The sequence below is a fragment of the Henckelia pumila genome, chromosome 1, assembly GCF_033568475.1.
Source record: "Henckelia pumila isolate YLH828 chromosome 1, ASM3356847v2, whole genome shotgun sequence".
NCBI lineage: Eukaryota > Viridiplantae > Streptophyta > Magnoliopsida > Lamiales > Gesneriaceae > Henckelia > Henckelia pumila.
In genome coordinates, this window is record NC_133120.1 from 174,169,496 (window position 1) to 174,175,939 (window position 6,444).

Sequence of the window (6,444 nt, forward strand, 5' to 3'; positions counted from 1 at the left end):
AACATGGTATGACTATGAGTTATGGCAAATGGATGTGAAGACTGCATTTCTTAATGGAAACATTAAGGAAGAAATCTATATGATGCAGCCCGAGGGATTCACATCCATGGGAAGCGAGCATAAGGTATGCAAGCTTCAGAGATCAATTTATGGTCTCAAACAAGTATCAAGAAGTTGGAACCATTAATTTGATGAAACAATAAAGGACTTTGGTTTCATCGAAAACCCAGAGGAACCGTGCGTGTACAAGAAAATAGTTAAGGATGCGGTGACGTTCTTAGTGCTTTATGTTGATGACATCCTACTCATTGGGAATGACGTAGGGATGTTGAAGTTAACAAAGATATGGTTATCAGGTAGATTCTCGATAAAGGATTTGGGTGAGGCATCCTATATTCTAGGGATACAGATCTATAGAGATAGATCTAAGAGAATGATAGGACTCACTCAAGCAACCTACATCGACACCATATTGAAAAGGTTTTCTATGGATGAGTCCAAGAGAGGACATCTACCTATGTGTCATGGAGTTTTTCTATCCAAGTCTATGTGTCCCAAGACTGACGAAAAGATAGAGAAAATGACACACATACCATATGCGTCAGCCATAGGTAGTATTATGTATGGGATGATATCTACCAGACCGGATGTAGCCTTTGCTCTGAGTGTCACGAGAAGATATCAGGCCAACCCCGGTCAAATGCATTGGAAAGCCGTGAAGGATATTCTTAAGTACTTGAGAAGGACTAAGAATATATTCATAGTTTATGGAGGAAGAGAATTGAAATTGGAAGGCTATACCGACTCTAGCTTAAAAAGCGACGTGGATGACTCAAAGTCAACCTCTGGATTTGTATTCATGCTCAATGGCGGTGCTGTCTCTTGGAAGAGTTCCAAGCAAGACACCACAACAGATTTCACCACTGAGGCAGAATACATTGCAGCATCAGCTGCTGCTAAAGAGGCCGTTTGGATGAGGAATTTCGTCCAAGAGTTGGGCGTAATTCCTGAAGCTGTTGGTCCAGTTCCGATATACTGCGACAACACTGGTGCAATTTTTCATGCAAAGGAACCAAGGTCTCATCAAAGATCCAAACACGTACTGAGGAAATACCACATCATCCGGGAGATTGTGGAACGAGGAGACATCACTGTCGAGAGAGTGGCCTTTACAGACAATATCGCTGATCCACTTACTAAGCCCTTGCCAGGACCATTGTTTGACAAACATCGCGAAGCAATGGGATTGCTTAGTGTGACTAGTTGGCTTTAGGGCAAGTGGGAGATTGAAAGAGTGGGTGACCGGTTAGCCAATTTGTGGCTAAGGGCTTTTGTGACTCTATGTATAAACAATCTTTGTTTAATATAATTTACATTCATTAATGGAATTTTCTTTGTCTTTCTTCATATTGTTATATTGTGATATACTATTGATGTTTTGATAAAGACCTTGAATATACTATAGTGTAAGTAAGATGATATAGTGAATAAAGAGAGATCATTATTATGAAACACATCTTATAGTCACTGTATATTCTAAACAGTTCCTAGTCAATTGAGCCGTCCGCTAATAAGGATAAGGATCGCTCGAGATTGAGACTAGCATTTTTGATGCCAAGTACCACGTTTCATTGGTAATGGACATGGAGATGTTCAAAGCATGCAAATGGATATTCATATGATGAATGATCGAACTACCCTATTCGAACTTTCCAAGTGGTTATCACTTATCGAGTGGATAAAGTCCACGGTTTTGGTTGTACACCATTAGTCCTTACTACTTGAAACATCATTGAGACTCTATATGCTAGTACTGTACTTTGACTCATTTACCGACTCTATTGGGGTCATCAGGTGTCGGGATTGGGTACAGTTACGACACATATAGGAGTCGATGCTTTGTTGTCAAGGATTCACCACATACTTGCGAGTGTGGATATCCTATGCGATCTGAGGAGATATTAGTGTGACGAATCTCTGGCCAGAGTACATGATGTGTTTTAGGTTACTCGGTTTTCCTAGTAACACATGCGATGTCACTATTTGATCTCCAAGATGTAATGCATAGTTATCGAATCTCGAACGACTCTCGATGCACCAATGGTTCTTGATTCGATCGGGATATTTGGATGAAGGGACCGTACTGTACGCTAACCAAAATCTACTGGTTCTTGCAGGCACTATCAGTGATACCTAGGGAATCATGGGGAGATGTTGCTAGACGCTCTTACCATGATTCGTTGGGCAAGTCGGAAATTGTTGTTTCGAGTCACAAGGAGTTGTGAGCCCACGGCTAGCTGTATCCCTGAACCATTGAGGGTCACACAAGTAATGGATTACTTGTTGGAACACGGTCGTTCTCCGGATCGAAAAAGAAAGTGATACCCTGTGCAGCGGAAGTTTTAAAATTTTTATATGGAACGATTCCATATGGGTATCAAATTCCTACGATTAAAATTAATAACATAAAATTTAAACAATATAAATTTTACCTTTAAATCTCGTAGCGAGATTATGGACACCAACAGATTAAACTGCTCTTGTTTTATATCCCAGGAACTGATGAACGAACAATTCTTCAATCAGGTCCACGAACAGAAGTTTAATCCCTCTGATAGACTGCACTAGAAAGTCTATCAGAAGTTTCTACGAAGAGATAGAATAGATATGATCTGTTAAATCAGTCTGCAAATTCAAAAATTCACAGACTGAATTTTCGAACACAGTAGGGGGGGGGGGCGGCCGAATTCTCTAGAGAGAGAGCTCTAGGGTTTTCGAAAATTATGACCTGTGTTGTTTAATTTCTGTACTGCAATAACTTATTTATAATGTGGGCTGCTAACAGTTTAGGGCCCATTAGTCATAAGTTCAAGCCTGACAAGCAAAGCCCGCATGTTCAGAAATTAATATAAAATTCATCGTGACTCAGATTGATAAACCAATTTCACCAATGTGCACAGAAACCATTTCTGCATCTTTTAAAGTCAAGATAAATTTTCTGAATCCGTATTCAGTGGTTTCCAAAAATGTCCATCCCTATGTCATTTTAGGAAATCTTACTCCCTCTACTTTTAAATAAGAAGTCTCACTTCTTTATTCACTAAATTTAACTCTTTAAATTTAATTATCTCAACGGGGATTAAAAATCCATTACTTGTGTGACCCTCAATGGTTCAGGGATACAGCTACCCGTGGGCTCACAACTCCTTGTGACTCGGAACAATAATTTCCGACTTGCCCATCGAATCATGGTAAGAGCGCCTAGCAACATCGCCCCATGATTCCCTATGTATCACTGATAGTGCCTGCAAGAACCAAAAGATTTTGGTTACGTACAGTACGGTCCCTTCATCCATATATCCCGATCGAATCAACAACCATTGGTAAATCGAGAGATGTTCGAGATTCGATAACTATGCAATGCATCTTGAAGATCAAATAGTGACATCGCATGTGCTACTAGGAAACCAAGTAACCTAAAACACATCATGTACTCTGGCCAGAGATTCGTCACACTAATATCTCCTCAGATTGCATAGGATATCCACACTCGCAAGTATGTGATGAATCTTTGACAACAAAGCATCGACTCCTATATGTGTCATAACTGTACCCAATCCCGACACCTGATGACCCCAAAAGAGTCGGTAAACGAGTCAAAGTACAGTACTAGCATATAGAGTCTCAATGATATTTCAAGTAGTAAGGACTAATGGTGTACAACCAAAACCGTGGACTTTATCCACTCGATAAGTGATAACCACTTGGAAAGTCCAGATAGGGTAGTTCGATCATTCATCATATGAATATCCATTTGCATGCTCTGAACATCTCTATGTTCCATACCAATGAAATGTGGTACTCGGCATCGCAAATGCTAGTCTCAATCTTGAGCGATCCTTATCCTTATTAACAGACGGCTCAATTGACTAGGAACTGTTTAGAATATACAGTGACTATAAGATGTGTTTCATGATAGTCATCCCCATGTGCTACCACATCTTACATACACTATAGTATATTCAAGGTCTTCATCTAAACATCTTATAGTATGTCACAACATAATAATATGATAAAAGATAAAGTAAATGCCATTATAAAAGTGTAAATTATATTAAACAAAAGATTGTTTATACATAGAGTCATAAAAGCCCTTAGCCACAAGTTGGCTCACCGGGCACCCACTCTTTCAATCTCCCACTTTCCCTAAAGCCAACTAGTCATACTACGTAGTCCCATTGCTTCGCGATGTTTGTCAAATAATGGTCCTGGCAAGGGCTTAGTAAGTGGATCAGCAATATTGTCTGCAGAGGCCACACTCTCGACAGTGATGTCTCCTCTTTCCACGATCTCCCGGATGATGTGGTATTTCCTCAGTACGTGTTTGGATCTTTGATGAGAGCTTGGTTCCTTTGCCTGAGCAATGGCACCCGTGTTGTCACAGTACACCGGGACTGGACCAATAGCTTCAGGAATAACGCCCAACTCTTGGACGAAATTCCTCATCCAAACGGCCTCTTTAGCAGCAGCTGATGCCGCAATGTATTCTGCCTCAGTGGTGGAATCCGCTGTGGTGTCCTGCTTGGAACTCTTCCAAGAGATAGCACCGCCATTGAGCATGAACACAAATCCAGAGGTTGACTTCGAGTCATCCACGTCACTTTGGAAGCTAGAGTCGGTATAGCCTTCCAATTTCAGTTCTCTTCCTCCATAAACCGTGAATACATTCTTAGTTCTTCTCAAGTACTTAAGAATATCCTTCACGGCTTTCCAATGCATTTGATCGGGATTGGCTTGATATCTGCTCGTGACACTCAGAGCAAATGCCACATCCGGTCTGGTAGATATCATCCCATACATGATACTCCCTATGGCTGACGCATATGGTATGTGTGTCATTTTCTCTATCTCTTCGTCAGTCTTGGGACACATAGACTTGGATAGAGAGACTTCATGACACATAGGTAGATGTCCTCTCTTGGACTCATCCATTGAAAACCTTTTCAATATGGTGTCGATGTAGGTTGCTTGAGTGAGTCCTATCATTCTCTTAGATCTATCTCTATAGATCTGTATCCCTAGAATATAGGATGCCTCACCCAAATCCTTCATCGAGAATCTACCTGATAACCATATCTTTGTTGACTGTAACATCCCTACATCATTCCCAATGAGTAAGATGTCATCAACATAAAGTACTAAGAATGTCACAGCATCCTTAACTACTTTCTTGTATACGCACGGTTCCTCCGGGTTCTTGATGAAACCAAAATCCTTTATAGTTTCATCAAATTTCTGGTTCCAACTTCTTGATGCTTGTTTGAGACCATAGATCGATCTCTGAAGCTTGCATACCTTATGCTCGCTTCCCATGGATGTGAATCCCTCGGGCTGCATCATATAGATTTCTTCCTTAATGTTTCCATTAAGAAATGCAGTCTTCACATCTATTTGTCATATCTCATAGTCATACCATGCTGCTATGGCAATAAGGATTCTTATGGACTTGAACATTGCAACTGGTGAAAAAGTTTCATCATAGTCAACTCCTTGTCTTTGAGTATAACCTTTTGCCACCAATCGTGCCTTGTAGGTTAGTACCTTTCCATCAAGCCCAAGTTTTCTCTTATAGATCCATTTACACCCTATTGGAACAATTCCATCGGGAAGATCTACTAAAGACCAAACTTGGTTTGTATGCATCGAATCTATTTCCGACTGCATAGCTTCAAGCCATAAATTCGAATCCGCATCAGAAATTGCTTCCTTGAAGTTTCTTGGATCACATCCAATGTCGGGTTCACTTTTATCCCCTTCAAGAAGAATACCATATCTAATAGGAGGCCTAGAAGTCCTCTCGGATCTTCTAGTAATAGGCGTGTCAATCAATGGTTCCTGAGGTGTAGGATCATTATTTTGTATCTCGAGTTCTTCTCGAATTTCTTCGAGTTCCATCATCTTGCCTTTCTTATCCAATAAGAACTCCTTCTCCAAGAAGGTGGCATTCCTTGAAACAAACACTTTTGTTTCAGTAGGATGATAGAAATAATATCCGATTTAATTCTTCGGATACCCTACAAAATAACATAAGGTGGATCGACTATCCAACTTATCTCCCACTGTCTGCTTCACGTAAGCAGGACATCCCCAAATCCTCAAGTACGAATACTTAGGAGCTTTGCCATTCCATAACTCGTATGGTGTTTTGTTCACTGCTTTAGTGTGGACGTTGTTCAACAACAATACCGCCGTTTCAAGAGCATAGCCCCAAAATGAAGGTGGGAGCTCAGTGAAGCTCATCATAGATCGAACCATGTCCAACAATGTTCGATTGCGATGCTCCGAAACTCCATTCAGCTGAGGTGTCATAGGAGGAGTCCACTGAGAGAGAATCCCATTCTCTTTTAGATAGCTCAAAAACTCGGTACTTAAGTATTCTCCACC